This window comes from Tamandua tetradactyla, chromosome 21 (genome assembly GCF_023851605.1).
Source record: "Tamandua tetradactyla isolate mTamTet1 chromosome 21, mTamTet1.pri, whole genome shotgun sequence".
Lineage (NCBI taxonomy): Eukaryota > Metazoa > Chordata > Mammalia > Pilosa > Myrmecophagidae > Tamandua > Tamandua tetradactyla.
The window spans coordinates 60149887-60172500 of NC_135347.1; the positions used below are offsets into that span (position 1 = coordinate 60149887).

The 22614-nt window shown below is 40.9% G+C and overlaps 2 long non-coding RNA genes across 6 annotated transcripts; one reads left to right on the plus strand and one right to left on the minus strand.

The window, feature by feature from the left end:
- Positions 1-1214: 1214 nt before the first annotated feature.
- On the minus strand, positions 1215-22601 carry LOC143665725 (uncharacterized). 5 transcript variants are annotated; one of them, XR_013167206.1, is made up of 4 exons: positions 21805-22601; positions 21244-21359; positions 20059-20191; positions 1215-1997 (listed from the first exon to the last, which is right to left on the minus strand). It is a non-coding gene; the product is annotated as an uncharacterized LOC143665725 (long non-coding RNA). The 5 variants fall into 5 exon arrangements; XR_013167207.1 differs by lacking the exon at positions 20059-20191 and having other exon boundaries at positions 21244-21356; XR_013167205.1 differs by lacking the exon at positions 20059-20191.
- Positions 1306-21593, plus strand: LOC143665727 (uncharacterized). Its single transcript, XR_013167209.1, has 3 exons — positions 1306-1431; positions 20113-20234; positions 21188-21593. It is a non-coding gene; the product is annotated as an uncharacterized LOC143665727 (long non-coding RNA).
- Positions 22602-22614: the final 13 nt, after the last annotated feature.

Sequence of the window (22614 nt, forward strand, 5' to 3'; positions counted from 1 at the left end):
AAATCTTGATTTTCTGCCCTTCTATTCTTTTAACTTCTGAAGATGCATTCATCCCCTCCTTCTCCTTACGTCCCTCTCTGATGGTGGATCCCACACCACTATCTTCATCTCTGCCCTGCCCACCAGCTGTGGTGTTCTGGAACTGAGATTGCCTTTCCTCCCTCCTTGGTACTTCTTAGACTGGTCCTGCTGCTGACGCTGTTATGTGGACAACCCCACCTACTGGCTGAGGCCCTACTGATGCTGACTGCCTCCTTCCTATGATCCCACCTTGTTGCTGGACACAGGGACCTTGCCTAGTCATCCAAGCTATCTCCCACTCTCTCCTGTCCTTGTTCTTTCAACCACTGTTATACCCGGAATTTCATGGACAAGGTGGGACTTGACTTGGCAGAGGGAGGACAGAGAGGCACCCCAGTTAGAAAACGGCCAGTGATTGATTTCAACATGCTTCCATTGGCTTTTAGAGTTGGCCAACAGGATCTACTCTTGTGGAGGTGACGCATCATCCGTTTTTACCATTTTGCCCAGGGACCAGTGTAGATGTGAGAATCTTTAAAGTCAGTACTTGGACTTGGTGTCAAAACTCCATCCCATGAAAGGTCAGGAAAGATGTGGCTCATGTTTGCTGTTGTGAGAAGCAGTGGGTTAATAGGATTCAGGGGCATCAGTAGAGCACTCTCAACCATTTAGGTTGGAAAAGTTACCTGCATTCAGTAGAAAGATGGCTGAACAAAACATTACAATGGTCATTTTAACTCCCAAGATTTAAGAAAAACTATTTAAAACTCTATCATCTGAGAAAGAAAATCTAGTAACCCCTCATTATATGGTATTCAAAATAAGTGAGCTCTTTAGATCATCAAAAACTAATCCTTTAAGAGGCAAAAGGTTCATTAAAAGTGATGTCAGATTTCCCTTCTTTTATTAAAAACAGAGCACACTGAACTGGACCTAACCATTCCTAGATGTGTGGGGGTCTCACTAGATGTATTTCTAATGCCTGCTAAGCACACCCTCTGCCGACAGGCAGGCCCAGGGCAGCCATGTTTGGAACCACGTGACTCTCCCAACCTGAGTTACAATTGATTGGGTCAGAGTGGACATATTTCCCAAAGGGAACCAGCCACAGTTTGGTCAGTGACTTCTGATCTGTTATCTGACTTAAAAAGTTGAGTTAGATAAATAGGATGCTCAGAAATTTAAGACAAACATGGAAGGAATTAGAGATTTTTAACAGGAGCCAAAATAAAATATTTGTGACATAAACAATGGGGCTAGAAAATCCTACGGCCTGTAGGTAAGTGAAGCTGGGGGCAGGCAGTAACTGTGATGATGTAGATGAAGAGAGCGGACTGAGGGCAGACAAAGTAGCCTGCATGTCAGAGAAGCAGAGTCACTGAGGGATCCTGTGGCCTCCACAAGTGCCAGGTACTAGCAGATTGCCTTAGTTCCCGATAGCTTTCAGTTCTAAGTTATAATCCAATTCAGTGTTTCCTTTTGATAACTTTCTTTTTTTCTGGGGTTATGAGTGGCGCTCTGTTCCTTGAAGCCAAAAGGGCCTAACTAGAAAAGGCCCCTTGACGTTAATACTGGATTAGGACCTCAGAGGTCAGGTGCATTTGCTCCAAAGGTCTACAGTCTGTTCTTCTCTGTGGGTAGTGGCAACTTTTACCTTGTTGTCTTCTCCATTCTCTTAGGTCTTTTTACCTCTGAGACATCTATTTCTAGGCTTCTCTTTTCTGCCACTTGTTACTTATCACTTTTTTTTTCTCTTTCTGTTTTTTTCTCCACTTCTCCTGGAGCTCTGGGTTTTGATGTTCTTGCTGGTTGGCTTTTACAGCGTCCAGAGGCCTGCTCTCCTTGGCATTCACTGTTGTTTGAGAAGAGAACCAGTTGCTTGGCGTCTTCTGTAACTCCAAGATTTGGATTTTCCTAGAATGAACCGTTGCTCTGTCCCGGAGGCCTGTGGGAGTATTTTCATGTTTGCAGCTGTTCTGGAGAATGAGGAGAAACAGATGCCAGAGTTAGCAGTTGGCTCTTAATGCATTATGTTATTTTTATTTACTTATATTTTTTGGCAGCAAAACCCTGCCTTTCAAGTCCCTTGTTTATTTTAAAATTAGTTTGCATTCCATGATCTCAAACCAGTTGAGCTGGAGGCAGGGGGTGGGGGGTGGGAGGGAAGGTGGGCAAATGAGCCAAGACGTTTGTTGTGCTAACTTTCAGGAAAAAAGTCAAAACAATCTAAAAACTGGCCTCTGGCAATAAATAAAATAGGTAGTTAGATGATTAAGAACTGGTGATAGACCTGATTCTAATACTGTCCAGGAAACCTAGAGGAAGGTATAAATAAGCAAAATAGAACACTATTTCAGAGGGAGAATTTTAGACTTTTCAAATGCCATGCAAACAAATATCCTGGTCAGGTGATCTCTTACTATCCATTTTCTTGCGACAGATTGGAAAAACTACCCTCTGTCTAGTTTCTGGATCCCCACAAAGTCTTTTACATCTCCCATAAATATGGAATTAAGTGTCAAAGCTTGGCCTAATAGCAGGAGAAAATAAGATGGCCCAAACTTTTTTTAAAAATTTATTAATTAAAAAAAAATTAACAAAATAAAACATTAACATATATAATCAGTAATTCACAATATCATCACTTAGTTGCATATTCATTATTTCTTAGAATATTTGCATCAATTCAAAAAAAGAAATAAAAAGACAATAAAAAAAGAAATAAAATGAAAACAGAAACGATTATACATACCATACCCCTTAACCCTCACTTTCATTGATCACTAGCATTTCAAATTAAATTTATTTTAACATTTGTTCCCCCTATTATTTATTTTTATTCCACATGTTCTACTCGTTTGTTGACAAGGTAGATAAAAGGAGCATCAGACACAAAGTTTTCACAATCACACAGCCACACTGTGAAAGCTGTATCATTATACAATCATCATCAAGAAACATGGCTACTGGAGCACAGCTCTACATTTTCAGGCAGTTCCCTCCAGCCTCTCCATTACATCCTGAATAACAAGGTGATAGTTACTTAATGCATAAAAATAACCTCCAGGATAACCCCTCGACTCTGTTTTGAATCTCTAAGCCATTGACACTTTGTCTCATTTCACTCTTTCCCCTTTTGGTCGAGAAGGCTTTCTCAATCCCTTGATGCTGAGTTTCAGCTCATTCTAGGGTTTTTCTCAATCCCTTGATGCTGAGGCTCAATTCATTCCAGGATTTCTATCCCACGTTGCCAGGAAGGTCCACACCCCTGGGAGTCATGTCCCATGTAGACAGGGGGAGGGTGGTGAGATTGCTTGTTGTGTTGGCGGGAGAGAGGGGCCGCATCTGAACAACAAAAGAGGCTCTCTTGGGGGTGAGTCTTAGGCCTAGATTTTAAGTAGACTTGACCTATCCTTTGTGGGGTTAAGTTTCTTTGAACAAACCCCAAGACTGGGGGCTCAGCCTATAGCTTTGGTTGTCCACACTGCTTGTGATAATATCAAGAATTCAACTTGGGGAAGTTGAATTTCTCCCCGTCCTCACCATTCCCTGAAGGGGGCTTTGCAAATACTTTTCCACTCACTGATCGAATCACTCTGGGATTCATCGGTGCATCACTCTGGACAAACCAATAAAATCTCACTTCCTACCTGAGATTCCAAGTACTTATGGTGTTCAATCAAACTATCTACGTAAGTTATATTAGGAAATGCACTAGTCAAAATATAAATTTTGTAACAATTAAACATTTTTTGCTTTAGTCTCACACATAAGGTGACATTTAAAAATACTAATTATCATCTATTTTATCACCCTGCAGTAATGACATTCCTTTGTTCTTCTTCATGCAAAAACATTTTTAAAATTTGTACATTTAGTCACTATTATTATACACTCTAGACATTCCTAGATTATACCAACTCAATCTTTAACATTTATCTTTCTTTCTGATTTCATTTATGCCCCCCAGCCCTCCTCCCTCTATCATTTTCACATGCAGCTCCATTCAGTGTTTTAACATAATTGTATTACAGTTAGGTAGTATTGTGCTGTCGATTTCTGAGTTTTTGTATTCAGTCCCATTGCACAGTCTGTATCCCTTCAGCTCAATTACCCAATCTTACACTATTTCAATCTCCAGATGGTCTCTGTTACCAATGAAATATTCCAAGTTTATTCACCAATGTCACTTCATTATCAGTGAGACCATACAGTATTTGTCCGTTTGTTTTTGGCTAGTCTCACTCAGCATAATGTTCTCAAGGTCCATCCATGTTGTTACATACTTCACAACTTTATTCTGTCTTCAAGCTGCATAATGTTCCATCGTATGTATATATCACAGTTTGTTTAGCCACTCGCCTCTTGATAGACATTTTGGCTGTTTCCATCTCTTTGCAATTGTAAATAATGCTGCTATAAACATTGGTGTGCAAGTGTCCGTTTGCGTCTTTTCCCTTATGTCCTTTGAGTAGATACCTAGCAATGGTATTGCCGGGTTAAATGGCAATTTTATATTCAGCTTTTTGAAGAACCGCCAAACTGCCTTCCACAGTGGTTACACCATTAGACATTCCCACCAACAGTGAATAAGTAAGTGTACCTATTTCTCCATATCCTCTCCAGCACTTGTCATTTTCTGTTTTGTTGATAATGGCCATTCTGGTGGGTGTGAGATGATATCTCATTGTGGTTTTGATTTGCATTTCTCTAATGGCCAGGGACCTTGAGCATCTCTTCATGTGCCTTTTGGCCATTTGTATTTCCTCTTCTGAGAAGTGTCTGTTCAAGTCTTTTTCCCATTTTGTGATTGGATTGGCTGTCTTTTTGTTGTTGAGTTGAATAATCTCTTTATAAATTCTGGATACTAGACATTTTATCTTATATGTCATTTCCAAATATTGTCTCCCATTGTATAGGTTGTCTTTTTACTTTCTTGATGAAGTTCTTTGATGCACAAAAGTGTTTCATTTTGAGGAGTTACCATTTCTTTCTTTCTTTCTTCAGGGCTCTTGCTTTGGGTGGCAGGTCTATAAAACCACCTCCAATTATAAGATTTATAAGCTATTTCCCTACATTTTCCTCTAACTGTTTTATGGTCTTAGACCAAATGTTTAGGTCTTTGATCCACTTTGAGTTAACTTTTGTATAGGGTGTGAGATATGGATACTCTTTCATTCTTTTGCATATGGATACCCAGATCTCTAGGCACCATTTATTGAAGAGACTGTTCTGTCCCAAGTGAGTTGGCTTGACTGCCTTATCAAAGATCAAATGTCCATAGATGAGAGGGTCTATATCTGAACACTCTATTCAATTCCATTGGTCAATATATCTATCTTTATGTCAGTACCATGCTATTTTGACAACAGTAGCTTCATAATATGCCTTAAAGTCAAGCAGCGTGAGACCTCAAGCTTCGCTTTTTTCCCTCAGGATACTTTTAGCAATTCGGGGCACCCTGCCCATCCAGATAAATTTGCTTACTGGTTTTTCTATTTCTGAAAAGTAAGTTTTTGGGATTTTGATTGGTATTGCAATGAATCTGTAAATCAATTTAGGTAGAACTGACATCTTAACTATATTTAGTCTTCCAATCCATGAACATGGTATGCCCTTCCATCTATTTAGGTCCTCTGTGATTTTTTTAAACAATTTATTGTAGTTTTCTTTGTATAGGTCTTTTGTCTCTAGTTAAATTTATTCTTAAGTATTTTATTCTTTTGGTTGCAATTGTAAATGGAATTCATTTCTTGATTTCTCCCTCAGATGTTCATTACTAGTGTATAGAAACACTACAGATTTTTGAGTGTTGATCTTGTAACCTGCCACTTTGTTGTACTCGTTTATTAGCTCTAGTAGTTTTGCTGTGAATTTTTCAGGGTTTTCAACATATAGTATCATATCACCTGCAAATAAGGAGAGTTCTACTTCTTCTTTTCCAATTCTGATGCCTTGTATTTCTTTTTCTTGTCTAATTGCTCTGGCTAGAACTTCCAACACAATGTTGAATAACAGTGGTGATAGTGGACATCCTTGTCTTGTTCCTGATCTTAGGGGGAAAGTTTTCAATTTTTCCCCATTGAGGATGATATTAGCTGTGGGTTTTTCATATATTCCCTTTATCATTTTAAGGAAGTTCCCTTCTATTCCTATCCTTTGAAGTGTTTTCAACAGGAAAGGATGTTGAATCTTGTCAAATGCCTTCTCTGCATCAATCGAGATGATCATGTGATTTTTCTGCTTTGATTTGTTGACATGGTGTATTACATCAACTGATTTTCTTATGCTGAACCATCCTTGCACACCTGGGATGAATCCTACTTGGTCATGCCGTATAATGCTTTTAATGTGTTGCTGGATTCGATTTGCTAGAATTTTGTTGAGGATTTTTGCACCTATATTCATTAGAGAGATTGATCTGTAGTTTTCTTTTTTTTGTAATATCTTTGCCTGGTTTTGGTATGAGGGTGATGTTGGCTTCATAGAATGAATTAGGTAGCTTTCCCTCCACTTCAGTTTTTTTGAAGAGTTTGAGCAGGGCTGGTACTAATTCTTTCTGGAATGTTTGGTAGAACTCACATGTGAACCCATCTGATCCTGGACTTTTCTTTTTGGGAAGCTTCTTAATGACTGATTGAATTTCTTTACTTGTGATTGCTTTGTTGAGGTCATCTACTTTTTCTCAAGTCAAAGTTGGTTGTTCATGACTTTCTAGGAAGTTATCCATTTCATCTACATTGTTGTATTTATAAGCATAAAGTTGTTCATAGTATCCTGTTATTACCTCCTTTATTTCTGTGGGGTCAGTGGTTATATCTCCTATTCCATTTCTGATTTTTATTTATTTGCATCTTCTCTCTTCTTCTTTTTGTCGATCTTGCTAAGGGTCCATCAATCTTATTGATTTTCTCATAGAACCAACTTCTGGTTTTGTTGGTTTTCTCGATTGTTTTCATGTTCTCAATTTCATCTCCTATCTTCATTATTTCTTTCCTTTTGCTTGTTTTGGGGTTAGTTTGCTGTTCTTTCTCTTGTTCTTCCAAGTGGACAGTTAATTCCTGAATTTTTGCCCTTTCTTCTTTTTTGATATAGGCATTTAGGGCAATAAATTTCCCTCTTAGCACTGCCTTTGCTGCATCCCATAAGTTTTGATATGTTGTGTTTTCATTTTCATTTGCCTCGAGATACTTACTGATTTCTCTTGTAATTTCTTAATTGACCCACTGGTTGTTTAAGAGTGTGTTGTTGAGCCTCCACGTATTTATGAATTTTCTGGCACTCTGCCTATTATTGATTTCCAACTTCATTCCTTTATGATCTGAGAAGGTGTTGTGTATGATTTCAATCTTTTTAAATTTGTTGAGACTTGCTTTGTGACCCAGTATATGGTCTATTATTGAGAATGATCTATGAGCACTTGAGAAAAAGGTGTATCCTGCTGTTGTGGGGTGTAATGCCTTATAAATGTGTGTTAAGTCTAGCTCATTTATTGTAATATTCAAATTCTCTGTTTCTTCATTGACCCTCTGTCTAGATGTTCTCTTCATTGATAAGAGTGGGGAACTGAAGTCTTCAACTACTATGGTGGATGTGTCTATTTCTCTTTTCAGTGTTTTCAGTGTGTGCTGCATGTATTTTGGAGCGTTCTGGTTCTATGCATAAGTATTTATGACTGTTATGTCTTCATGCTGAATTGTTCCTTTTATTAGTAGATAGTATCCTTCTTTGTCTCTTTTAACTGTTTTACATTTGAAGTCTAATATGTTGGATATTAGTATAGCTACTCCTGCTCTTTCCTGGTTGTTGTTTGCATGAAATATCTTTTCCCAACCTTTCACTTTCAACCTATGTTTGTCTTTGGGTCTAAGATGTGTTTCCTGTAGACAGCATATAGATGGGACATGTCTTTTAATGCATTCTGCCAGTCTATGTCTTTTGATTGGGGAGTTCAATCCATTAACATTTAGTGGTATTACTGTACGGTTAGTATTTTCTTCTACCATTTTGCCTTTTGGATTTTATATGACATATCTAATTTTCCTTCTTTCTACACTCTTCTCCACACCTTTCTTTTGTGTTTTCATATCTGTCTGTAGTGCTCCCTTTAGTATTTCTTGCAAAGCTGGTCTCTTGGTCACAAATTCTCTCAGTGGTTTTTTGTCAGAAAATGTTTTAATTTCTCCCTCATTTTTGAAGGATAATTTTGCTGGATATAGAATTCTTGGTTGCCAGTATTTTCTCTTTTAGTAATTTAAATATATCATCCCACTGTCTTCTCGTCTCCATGGTTTCTGTTGAAAAATCTATGCATAGTATTATTGGGTTTCCCTTGTATGTGATGGATTGCTTTTCTCTTGCTGCTTTCAAGATCCTTTCTTTCTCTTAGACCTCTGTCATTCTGATTAGTAAGTGTTTTGGAGTACATCTATTTGGATCTATTCTCTTTGGGGTACGCTGCACTTCCTGGATCTGTAATTTTAAGTTTTTCCTAAGAGTTGGGAAATTTTCAGTGATAATTTCCTCCATTAGTTTTTCTCATCCTTTTCCCTTCTCTTCTCCTTCTGGGACACCCAGAACATGTATATTTGTGCGCTTCATATTATCATTCAGTTCCCTGAGTCCTTGTTTATATTTTTCCATTTTTTCCCTATAGTTTCTGTTTCTTGTTGGATTTCAGATATTCCATCCTCCAGTTCACTAATCCTATCCTTTGCCTCTCAAAATCTATCATTGTAGGTTTCCATTGCTTTTTTCATCTCTTCTACTGTGCTTTTCAATCCCATAAGTTCTGTGATTTGTTTTTTCAGACTTTCCATTTCTTCTTTTTGTTCATTCCTTGCCTTCTTCATATCCTCCCTCAATTCACTGATTTGGTTTTTGATGAGGTTTTCCATGTCTGTTTGTATATTCTGAATTGTTTCAACTCTTGTATCTCATTTGAACTGTTGGTGTGTTCCTTTGACTGGGCCATATCTTCAATTTTCCTGGTGTGATTTGTTATTTTTTGCTGGTGTCTAGACATTTAATTACCTTAATTAGTTTATTCTGGAGATTGCTTTCACTTCTCTTACCTAGGGCTTTCTTGCCAGATGAATTTGTTGTCTATCTGTTCTTTGACATTCAGTGCAACTTTTTCTGGACCTCTAGCTTAGGTTTTGTTTAACAGAGAATTTTTTCGGTTCTTGTTTCTTGCCCTGTTGGCATTGTGCATTCCACCCCCCCCCCCCCCCCCCGAGGGTCTACGTAGGTATTATAGAACCCAGCTGGGTTTTCCCAGACTAAACCGGCCTCCTATCAAAGGGAAGGAGTCATCTGCGTCAGTTTTCCCTGAGGGTGAGACCCAGCAGTTTAAAAGACTTTCCTGTGAAGTCTCTGGGCTCTGTTTTTCTTATTCTGCCCAGTATGTGGTGATTGTCTGCTTGCGGGTCCCACCAGCATAAGACGTGCGGCACCTTTAACTTTGGCAGACTCTCCCTGCTGGGGGTTTGGTGGAGACAGAGGAGAGGTTGTAGGCTGGTTTTAATGGCTTCAAATTACCAAGCCCTGGGGTCTGAATTCCTTGAGGGAGGAATTCTATCTGAGTTGGGCTTTTCCTCTCCCCTGGGGAAGGCACAGGCTTGAGACAAGCCCTGAAAGGAGGTTGTTTCTGCCTCTGCCTGAGGCAATTGCAGCCTGTGAAGTCCTGCCACTGAATCCAGAGGCAATCAAGCCTTTGTAGAAACACAGCCACAAAAACCTGTTTCTTCTTTTTTCTTTTTCCATTAGCCCAGTGAGCAACCTCTGCTTTGACCAGGTTCACCTGAGCTGGGGGCATATTTTTAGTAGTCAGAATTTGTTAATTAATGCCAAATTGGTGTTTGTTTGGACTCAGCCCCTGCTGCTGTTAAAGTCTCTTTCCTTTCCCCTTTGGGAAGCAGCCTGTGGGGGAGGGGCGCTGGCCGCCACTGCTTGGAGAACTCACGGTTCTGGGGAGGCTCGCAGCTGGTCCAGACTGGGATACGCTGTGTGTCCGGTCACTGACAAGGCTCCAGGAGCTGTTCTGTACTGTTTCTGGTTATCTAGTAGCTGTTCTGGAGGATGAACTAAAACGCGCACATTGTTAAGCAGCCATCTTGGCCACACCCCCGACCCAACCTTTTAGAAATACTAATCATTTTCTCCTCCATGATATTTTAAAAAGAACACATGGAGCAAACTGGCGTTCCCATTTCCCCTTTCCCTTCCCTCACTTTAGAAAATAAGATGAATATACACTTCCCTCATCCTGGAGCTCACTGTGGACTGCTATGCCCCACTTCTGGACACCTAATAAAGGCACACTTCAAGAATGCATCTCTTCTGAAGGGAGGCACATAGAAGCAAAGAAAGCTTTGGAAGGAAATACTGAATGTGTGACTTCCTTTGGTACATTCAGGTAAAAAAGTCTTGGCCAGGATTCGTGCTCCATCCCACCATCTAACCAGCCATATAGCTTAGAATTAGAATTTAGAAGTGATATGTTTGATACAGTGCGTATATTAACATGCTTATATGAAATGATAAAAAATAATAGAAAATCATTTCTCAATGAAAGTAAGTTTGATTTTCACTGATTAATTTGAACTCTTCTCATTTGAAAATGAGAACAGTTTTTCCAAATGTGTACTATGGTGGAAATTCTATAAATTATATGAGCTAAGCATGCAGTTCCAAAGCTTTAAAAAATATTTAAAACACTAAAGTATTTAAAATATGGCATAAATCTCACTCTTTGCATTTACTTAAACTAATGATGAAAATTTTAGATGCCAGCTTAAAAATGTGTGAATGGGTAGGAGAGTTTTCCAAAATTATTTTATCCTGGGTGTTCCAGTTTGCTAGCTGCCGGAATGCAATATACCAGAAACAGAATGGCTTTTAAAAGGGGGAATTTAATAAGTTGCTAGTTTACAGTTCTAAGGCTGAGAAAATGTCCCAATTAAAACAAGTCTATAGAAATGTCCAATCTAAGGCATCCAGGGAGAAAGACTTTGGTTCAAGAGGCTCATGAAATTCAGGGTTTCTCTCTCAAGTGGAAGGGCACATGGTGAACACAGTCAGGGTTTCTCTCTCATCTGGAAAGGCAAATGATGAACATGGTCAGGGTTCTTCTCTCATCTGGAAGGGCACATGTCGAGCAAGGCATCATCTGCTAGCTTTCTCTCCTGGCTTCCCGTTTCATGAAGCTCCCCAGGAGGCATGCTCCTTCTTCATCTCCAAAGGTCGCTGGCTGGTGGACTTTGCTTCTCGTGGCTATGTTGTTCTGCTCTGCTCTCTCAGAATCTCCTTCTTCCTCCAAAATATTTCCTCTTTATAGGATTCCAGTAAACTAGTCAAGACCCACCCAAATGGGTGGAGACACGCCTCCACCTAATCCAGTTTAACAACCACTCTTGATTAAATCACATCTCCAGGGAGATGATCTCATTACAGTTTCAAACATCCAGCACTGAATAGGGATTAGAAGAAGTGGCTGCCTTTACAAAATGGGATTAGGATTAAAACATGGCTTCTCTAGGGTATACACATCTTTTCAAGCCAGCACACTGGGGTCCTAGAGCGAAGCATGTTTGAGGGCCATTGCTGTAAGAAGTGATGAAGGGAGCTGTGGTATTTGGCTTGGAGAAGATGAAGATGGAGGGACTTGTGGATGGGGCTGTTCTCAAACATTTCAATTCGATTAAACACTTGCTTTGTGCAGGGTGCTGGATGAGATGCTACAGGCACTTAGGCCTGAGTAAAACATTGATGAATTTTCATGCAATTGAAGGACTTCATAAGGAGGGCAGAAGAAAAGTCTCAGCACATCTGGAGGACAGAATTAGGGTTAATGGGGAGAAACTATAGAGAGACAGCTTCTGATTAACCTAAAGAAAAGCATACTAAAATGAGAGTTTCTCAAGAGTAAGATTGGCTGACTTGACTTCCAGCTTCCAGGAATGCAGAGTAGTATGCATATAAAGCCCAGGCAAAATTCTAAAGGAAACAATTGTTTGAAAGTGCTGGAATGCATCCAAAAATGAGGGGAAACTGGAGGGGACTTGATCCTAGGAACAAGAGAACCACACTGGGTGATGTGAGATCCACATTTTTATAGCTGTTCCTTGAGGGCAGACCCTAGGTGCCCAGTGAACTGTTGGTAGAGCTCTCTGAGGTGTTGAAAATATTCAGTGTCTTGACTTGGGTAGTGGTTACACAGATATAAACAGGTGTCAAAACTCACGTTGTCACATAAAATTTGTTGTACGCTAAGTAAACCTCAATAAAAAATATGTCAGTGAAGGATGACTCAGAGAAATAGGAAGCAGAATCTTCACTTTCTTCAAGAAGTGAAAAGAACTGTGATTTCCAGCTCCACGTTTCAGGCTCCCGAGACACTCTGCCAGTATCTCTAAAAGCACTGCCATGTCCTCCAACCAGATTAATCTGAATATAAAAAATCTATGCCATGCACTATTTGGGGAGGAAGTAGATGCCCTCATGAAACAAAGACAGAATATCACAAGTCCAAAATCACAACCATCTTCCTGGCGAGGAGACTCGGAGCATGCATGGGGAAGTCCTGCATCAGACATAAAAATATGGTCTGGGATGTTCAGCCGTGTTCACAGCGGCTCTCTGCAGGGCCCCAAACCAGACCAGCCTGTGTCCACCTTCAGGAAAATGCTCTTACAAATGTGTAGGTTTATGCATCGGAATGTTTTATAACAGCAAGAATAAGAATGAACAAACTGTGACATGGATGAATCTCACAAGCCTAATGTTGAGTGTAAAACATGAAAGACCTAAGAGGGAATACACACATGTTCAATTTTGCACATACGTCTAAAGCAGGTAAGATGAATGATCATGGGTGGAGGTCAGGGTCGTGGTCAGGCCTGAAGAGCAGTGGCCAGAAGGGACTGGCCCGGGGTGCTGGGGGGTTGTGGCTAGTTCTGGAAGCTGAGCCATGGCTTGGTTGTTTCATCAACACTTTTGATAGTGCTGAACATTTGATAATCTGTGCTTTTTAATGTATATGTGTGATGCTTCAATTAATTTATAAAACGAAAATGGAAACAAAAACCAGTGGCCTAATGCCGAAAGACGGGGCCAAGATGGCGACTTAGTAAGGTACACGCATCTTAGTTCCTCCTCCAGAGCAACTACTAGGTGACCATAAACAGTGCAGAACAGCTCCCGGGGCCACGGTAGGGACTGGACACACAGCGTACCCCAGTCTGGACTGGCTGGACCGGCTGCGAGTCGCCGATGCAGTGAGCTCCCTGAGCGGTGCGCGCTTCCCCGGGCCGCGGCGGCTCGCGGCCGGCACCCCTCCCTCCCTCCTTCCCGGACCGGCTGAGAGTCTTGGAGAGGTGAGTTCCCCAAGCCGCGGCGGCCGGCGGCCGGTGCTCCTCCCTCGCAGGCGGCTTCCCAGACCGGCCGCGAGTCTCAGATCAGCGAGTTCCCCAAGCCGTGGCAGCCAGCGCCCCTCCCCCACAGGCAGATGCCCGGACGAAGAGGAGGGAGTTTCCAACAGTGTCAGGGACTGGGTCCAACCAAACACCAATAGTGGTATTAATAAAGGAGCCACAACATGTTTTGCTGGTGGGACCCGCAGACAGACAAGCGCCACATACTGGGCAGGATAAAAAAAAAACAGAGCCCAGACACTTCACAGGAAAGTCTTTCAACCTGCTGGGTCTCACACTCAGGGAAATCTGATTAAATGTCCAGACGCCAGCAAAAAATAATAAATCACACCAGGAAAATTGAAGATATGGCCCAGTCAAAGGAACAAACCAATAGTTCAAATGAGATACAGGAGCTGAGACAACTAATTCTGAATATACAAACAGAAAAGGAAAACCTCTTCAAAAACCAAATCAATAAATTGAGGGAGGACATGAAGAAGGCAAGGGAAGAAAAAAAAGAAGAAATGCCAAGTCTGAAAAAACAAATCACAGAACTTATGGGAATGAAAGATACAGTAGAAGAGATGAAGAAAACAATGGAAACCTACAATGGTAGATTTCAAGAGACAGAGGTTAGAATTAGTGAACTGGAAGATGGAACATCTGAAATCCAAAAAGAAACAGAAACTATCAGGAAAAGAATGGAAAAACTTGAACAGGGTATCAGGGAACTCAAGGACAATATGAAGCGCACAAATATACGTGTTGTGGGTGTCCCAGAAGCAGAAGAGAAGGGAAAAGGAGGAGAAAAACTAATGGAAGGAATTATCACTGAAAATTTCCCAACTCTTATGAAAGACCTAAAATTACAGATCCAAGAACTGCAGCGCACCCCAAAGAGAATAGATCCAAATAGGCATTCTCCAAGACACTTACTAGTTAGAATGTCAGAGGTCAAAGAGAAAGAGAGGATCTTGAAAGCAGCAAGAGAAAAACAATCCATCACATACAAAGGAAACCCAATAAGACTATGTGTAGATTTCTCAGCAGAAACCATGGAGGCAAGAAGAGAGCAGGATGATATATTTAAATTATTAAAAGAGAAAAACTGCCAACCAAGACTTCTATATCCAGCAAAACGGTCCTTCAAAAATGAGGGAGAAATTAAAACATATTCAGACAAAAAGTCACTGAGAGAATTTGTGACCAAGAGACCAGCTCTGCAAGAAATACTAAAGGGAGCACTAGAGTCAGATACGAAAAGACAGAAGAGAGAGGTGTGGAGAAGAATGTAGAAAGAAGGAAAATTAGATATGATATATATAATACAAAAGGCAAAGTGGTAGAGGAAAGTATTACCCAAATAGTAATAACACTAAATGTTAATGGACTAAATTCCCCAATCAAAAGACACAGACTGGAAGAATGGATTAAAAAACAGGATCCTTCTATATGCTGTCTACAGGAAACACATCTTAGACCCAAAGACAAACATAGGTTGAAAGTGAAAGGTTGGGAAAAGATATTTCATGCAAACAACAACCAGAAAAGAGGAGTAGCTATACTAATATCCAACAAATTAGACTTCAAATGTAAAACAGTTAAAAGAGACAAAGAAGGATACTATCTACTAATAAAAGGAACAATTAACAAGAAGACAGAACAATCATAAATATTTACGCATCGAACCAGAACGCCCCAAAATACGTGAGGAATACACTACAAATACTGAAAAGGGAAATAGACACATCTACCATAATAGTTGGAGACTTCAATTCCCCACTCTCATCAATGGACAGAACATCTAGACAGAGGATCAATAAAGAAACAGAGAATTTGAATATTACAATAAATGAGCTAGACTTAACAGACATTTATAGGACATTACATCCCACAACAGCAGGATACACCTTTTTCTCAAGTGCTTATGGATCATTCTCAAAGATAGACCATATGCTGGGTCACAAAGCAAGTCTCAATAAATTTAAAAAGATTGAAATCATACACAACACTTTCTCAGATCATAAAGGAATGAAGTTGGAAATCAATAATAGGCAGAGTGCCAGAAAATTCATAAATACGTGGAGGCTCAACAACACACTCTTAAACAACCAGTGGGTCAAGGAAAATTACAAGAGAAATCAGTAAATATCTCGAGGCAAATGAAAATGAAAACACAACATATCAAAACTTATGGGATGCAGCAAAGGCAGTGCTAAAAGGGAAATTTATTGCCCTAAATGCCTATAGCAAAAAAGAAGAAAGGGCAAAAATATAGGAATTAACTGTCCACTTGGAAGAACTGGATAAAGAACAGCAAACTAACCCCAAAGCAAGTAAAAGGAAAGAAATAACAAAGATTGGAGCAGAAATAAATGAAATTGAGAACATGAAAAGAATAGAGAATATCAATAAGACCAGAAGTTGGTTCTATGAGAAAATCAACAAGATTGATGGGCCCTTAGCAAGACTGACAAAAAGAAGAAGAGAGAGGACGCAAATAAATAAGATCAGAAATGAAAGAGGAGACATAACCACTGACCTCACAGAAATAAAGGAGGTAATAACAGGATACTATGAACAACTTTATGCTAATAAATACAACAATGTAGATGAAATGGACAACTTCCTAGAAAGGCATGAACAACCAACTTTGACTCAAGAAGAAATAGATGACCTCAACAAACCAATCACAAGTAAAGAAATTGAATTAGTCATTCAAAAACTTCCCAAAAAGAAAAGTCCAGGACCAGAAGGCTTCACATGTGAGTTCTACCAAACATTCCAGAAAGAATTAGTACCAACCCTGCTCAAACTCTTCAAAAAATTGAAGTAGAGGGAACGCTACCTAATTCATTCTATGAAGCCAACATCACCCTCATACCCAAACCAGGCAAAGATATTACAAAAAAAAAAAACCTACAGACCAATCTCTCTAATGAATATAGATGCAAAAATCTTCAACAAAATTCTAGCAAATCGAATCCAGCAACACATTAAAAGAATTATACATCATGACCAAGTAGGATTCATCCCAGGTATGCAAGGATGGTTCAACATGAGAAAATCAATTAATGTAATACACCATATCAACAAATCAAAGCAGAAAAATCACATGATCATCTCAATTGATGCAGAGAAGGCATTTGACAAGATTCAACATCCTTTCCTGTTGAAAACACTTCAAAGGATAGGAATACAAGGAAACCTCCTTAAAATGATAGAGGTAATATATGAAAAACCCACAGCTAATAAGATCAGGAACAAGACAAGGATGTCCATTATCACCACTGTTATTCAACATCATGTTGGAGGTTCTAGCCAGAGCAATTAGACAAGAAAAAGAAATACAAGGCATCAAAATTGGAAAGGAAGAAGTAAAACTATCACTGTTTGCAGATGATATGATACTATACGTTGAAAACCCTGAAAAATCCACAGCAAAACTAGTAGAGCTAATAACTGAGTACAGCAAAGTAGCAGGTTACAAGATCAACATTCAAAAATCTGTAGTGTTTCTATACACTAGCAATGAACAAGCTGAGGGGGAAATCAAGAAACGAATTCCATTTACAATTGCAACTAAAAGAATAAAATATTTAGGAATAAATTTAACTAGAGACAAAAGACCTATACAAAGAAAACTACAAAAAACTGTTAAAAGTAATCACAGAAGACCTAAATAGATGGAAGGGCATACCGTGTTCATGGATTGGAAGACTAAATATAGTTAAGATGTCAATTCTACCTAAATTTATTTACAGATTCAACACAATACCAATCAAAATCCCAACAACTTATTTTTCAGAAATAGAAAAACCAATAAGCAAATTTATCTGGAAGGGCAGGGTGTCCTGAATTGCTAAAAGTATCCTGAGAAAAAAAAACGAAGCTGGAGGTCTCACACTGCCGGACTTTAAGGCATATTATGAAGCCACAGTGGTCAAAACAGCATGGTGCTGGCATAAAGATAGATATATCGACCAATGGAATCGAATAGAGTGCTCAGATATAGACCCTCTCATCTATGGACATTTGATCTTTGATAAGGCAGTCAAGCCAACTCACCTGGGACAGAACAGTCTCTTCAATAAATGGTGCCTAGAGAACTGGATAGCCATATGCAAAAGAATGAAAGAAGACCCGTATCTCACACCCTATACAAAAGTTAACTCAAAATGGACCAAAGACCTAAACATTAGGTCTAAGACCATAAAACAGTTAGAGGAAAATGTAGGGAGATATCTTATGAATCTTACAATTGGAGGTGGTTTTACGGACCTTAAACCTAAAGCAAGAGCACTGAAGAAATAAATAAATAAATGGGAGCTCCTCAAAATTAAACACTTTTGTACATCAAAGAACTTCATCAAGAAAGTAGAAAGAAAGCCTACACAATGGGAGACAATATTTGGAAACGACATATCAGATAAAAGTCTAGTATCCAGAATTTATAAAAAGATTGTTCAACTCAACAACAAAAGACAGCCAATCCAATTACAAAATGGGAAAAAGACTTGAACAGACACTTCTCAGAAGAGGAAATATAAATGGTCAAAAGGCACATGAAGAGATGCTCAATGTCCCTGGCCATTAGAGAAATGCAAATCAAAACCACAATGAGATATCATCTCACACCCACCAGAATGGCCATTATCAACAAAACAGAAAATGACAAGTGCTGGAGAGGATGTGGAGAAAGAGGCACACTTATCCACTGTTGGTGGGAATGTCAAATGGTGCAACCGCTGTGGAAGGCAGTTTGGCGGTTCCTCAAAAAGCTGAATATAGAATTGCCATATGACCCAGCAATACCATTGCTAGGTATCTACTCAGAGGACTTAAGGGCAAAGACACAAACGGACATTTGCACCAATGTTTATAGCAGCATTATTTACAATTGCAAAGAGATGGAAACAGCCAAAATGTCCATCAACAGACGAGTGGCTAAACAAACTGTGGTATATACATACAATGGAATATTATGCAGCTTTAAGACAGAATAAACTTATGAAGCATGTAATAACATGGATGGACCTAGAGAACATTATGCTGAGTGAGACTAGCCAAAAACTAAAGGACAAATACTGTATGGTCCCACTGATGTGAACCGACATTAGAGAATAAACTTGGAATATGTCATTGGTAACAGAGACCATCAGGAGATAGAAATAGGGTAAGATAATGGGTAATTGGAGCTGAAGGGATACAGACTGTGCAACAAGACTGGATACAAAAACTCAGAAATGGATAGCACAATACTACCTAATTGTAAAGTAATTATGTTAAAACACTGAATGAAGCTGCATCTGAGGTATAGTTTTCTTTTATTTTTTATTTTTTTCTATTATCGTTTTATTTCTTTTTCTGTTGTCTTTCTATTTTTCTAAATCGATGCAAATGTACTAAGAAATGATGAATATGCATCTATGTGATGATATTAAGAATTACTGATTGTATATGTAGAATGGAATGATTCCTAAATGTTGTGTTAGTTAATTTTTTTAATTAATAAAAAAAAAAAAAAAAACTGGTTCTCCTGGCTGCTGCTCCAGGTAACTGGGAGTTTCTGAGATTCATGATGCCTCCTGAGTGGGGAGCAATATTGAATGTGGTGACTGGGGGAGGGCATCTTCTTTTATGGCTTCTACCCCATCAGTTGCAAGCCGTGGCTCCCCCTTCCTTCTCCCACAACATTTTAAGGTTTCAGATCCTTGGCTCTTATTCAAAGATGAAGTGGCATAAAATTTCTGACTTTCCTGCTGTGTCAGAGGCAAGGGCATACTCCATTTCTACACAATTTCTACTCAGGCTTTCCTCAGTTATCTGCAGTACAAATACCCATTCCTTCACTTTCAGTCAGGATCGAAATAAACCATGGGATAGCTGGACAGGAAGCGTGCCAGTTTGGGTGACCTAATTAGAAGCCTCTCCCTGAGAGAGCTGATGGGAGGGACTTACAATTCCAGCTTCTAGACACCCCACTGGATGGCTTCCCAAGACTCAGAGGATTATTTTTCATGTAATTGGCAGCACAGAGGATGAGGGAGAAGCCTTCCCAGGAAGGCAGGCAGGGTTAGTGTGAAATAGCTTGGCTCCCACGTGGACGCAGCTCAACTCCAAGCAGGCAGGGCCAGCTCGGCCACGCCACCCGGGCTGTCTCTGGGTGGGGGCTGCTTCGGAGAAACAACAGACCTCAACGTGACCGTCTCCACATGCTACAGACTTAGAAGGGAAATCCTTTGGATTCCGGCTGGACTCCTGGGGCTCAGCCTGGCCTGGCCCTGAGGCCGCAAAGAGGAATACAGCTATGAAAAGGGCTACATGTGGCTGGGATGGAGTCTGACCAGAGACAGTTTCATTCCTTCAAGGACTTCGCAGCTGTAGCTCACTTGCTCCTGAAGCCCCCTCATTTCTCTGTGGATGGCTGCCACAGAAACCCACCCCCACTCCCTCTTTCACCTCACTCACCCTGACCTCACCCCCCTCACTTCCACTTTTTAATTCTAAATGTCTAGCATGCTTTTGAACCTCACGACTGCTCAAAGGTTCCCGCACCCCCAATATTACTGACCCTTAAAAAAGAGCCAGTTGCTGCCCCTTCCCCACGACATTCCCTCACCGTCTTCCCTTGCTCTCTGAGATGTTATTTTAACGTTGCTTCTCGTTTCTGCAGAGGCAGACTCTAGGGGAAGGGCCCAGAGAGCAGAGAGCAGTAGAGCGGGACTCGGCAGGCGGTGACGTTCTCGGTGTGCCTGTGGGCGGCCATCGTCTGGGTGTCAGTCTTCTGGAGACGGGGTGAGTGACCCCCACTCTAACTCCAGTGCCGTGTGCTGAGCTGGTATTGGTGCCACGGCGAAAGCCAAGAAAAAGACTCCACTTTGGCACCTTTAAACCTACTGAACAATGTCTTTGTGTCCTCTCTGATAGACACACACACCCGCGAATATGTGTTATAGATGTGCACAGAGAGAGTTAATGAGTGGGTTGCCCGTGCCATAATACTAAGAGGGTACCTGTGTGTTGGTTCCATGGTAAATGCAAAGCATAAGGTGCTATCTTGACTCTCAGAAAGCCCACCAGCCTGGTGAGTAACACTATCACCAGGTCTCCTCTCCTGCTTACATATACCTCCTTGAGAAATTTGCCAAATGTGTCAAAGAAGTATTAAGATAAAGTCACGATCTTTATGACTACAGTAATCCAAAACAAAGCTTACCTAGAGACTGAATCAGAATGTTCCTTATTTTTGACTTACTTTAGAAGCCCCTTCTTGCAAGGAGTTACTTACAGTCTCATCTCATTTCTCAAAATGCGGTGAAATAAAGGCATTAATACAAGGTTGATTTTTATCTTGCTGCCACAATGTCCACATAAATGCTGGATTCTCGTAGTAGTGAGAATGGCCTGGTGTTCCTATCTCAAGGCAGACAAAGGACATGGTGGCCAGTTCCAGAGAGCTAAGATAAGATGAAGCCAAACAGATTTACAGAGCTGGCTCTGGCAAAACTGAAAATAGAATTACGTTGGGGCTAAGGAAGAGCATGGTGTTAAATCTGAATTTTTGCAGGATCTACTTAACCCTCTTCCTTCCTCATCCTTTCCACTCACCCTCAGCTGGGAGGGGCATTCTCGTTCTGTTCAATCAGAAACAGACCCTTCCCATATTTGCACCAGAAACCCTGGTATGAGGTGGATGTGTCTAAACATGGAGGATTCATTCGAGTCGGTATTTCTCACTTTCACAACAGGTCACACGGAGACAGGGTTCTGTGTGGGAGAAGTGGCAGAAGGCAAACAGGAGTACCTGTGTGAATGCTGACAACCCAAGGCACAGAGTGTATCACGTTTATCCTGGACTCAAGGTTGCAACGTGACCTACGTGTCAGCTTTCTGTTAGAATACGAAATATGCTGCTCTCTACTAGGAAAGAGAAGAAAACAAATATATCTTAGCTCCTACGATGTGCTAGGCATTTTGTCTATTTTTTCCTGACCATAAACCTCTGAAGAGATATTCATTCCCTTTTTTAAAAGTGAGGAAACTTGAAGATATGTAGAAGCTGTAGAAACAGCCAGGATAATAACACATGCTCTAAAGCCACTATACTATGTGGCTTTACTAAAACTGCATCTCTGCCCTCATTTTCATTTACTAAATTTAATTAGCTTCGTTTGTGGTACTGTGCTAGGGGTGTGGCTAATCCAAAAGAATAAACTGACCCTTCTCTCTCTGAGGAGCTCACTGATTAGAGAGAAACTAGACCCAGAGACCTGAAACAATTAGAACACGTTTTGTTTGTGACTGGCATGAGGAAGATACTGCGTTAAGGAGTAAATCAACTTCACCTGAGTGCAGACAGACAGACCTGGCACGAGGTCCTACTGGGGAATTCAGCCGGAACAGCTGGGTGCGTTTTCAGGAACGGAGGGCAATGGGTTCTGCGGTGTGCAGCTGGGAAGGTGAGACAAAGGCTGGGCTGGCTGAGGTTTGGGGAGAAACTCCACCTTCGGCAGGTGACCCGACCCACTGACTTGTGTCTGACCCGGTGTCCTCCTGTCCGTGCTGCTGTGACAAGTATTCATCGTTTCACGGTTTGGGAGCTGGAAGCCCGACCTCAAGGCGCTGCCAGAGCTTCCTCGCAGGCTCACGGGGTCGGAGCGTCCGGTCCCCCCTCCACGGCAATCCGTCTCTCTCCTTTCACCTACTTCTGGTTTCTACTTCTGTGTCCAGTTCCTCCCTGCGGATTAGGCTGCTTCACTCTGGTCTCGTTTAAATCAGGTCTCTGAAGATCCTGTTCACACCACTGTGTGCCTCAAGAAAGAATAAGAGCTCAAACTCTCATTACGAGCAGACCCACGCCCACAGGAGGGGCGGGGGCTGGACGTGTCCTGCGGGGCAGGGAATGGACTTGCCCACAGGAGGGCAGGGGCTGGACGTGTCCTGCGGGGCGGGGAATGGACTTGCCCACAGGAGGGCAGGGGCTGGACGTGTCCTGCGGGGCAGGGAATGGACGTGCCTGGAGGGCGGGGTTCGACCCCAACGCTGGCAGCGAGGACACTGGAACGTTCTGTGGGAACGTGGTTAAGAAACTACTGTGAGCCCCCCTTTCTGCTGCACTCTTTCTTTTCTTTCCTCGGTTCTTCTTAAACGCAGCCTTTCCTCCAGGGTCCCCCCA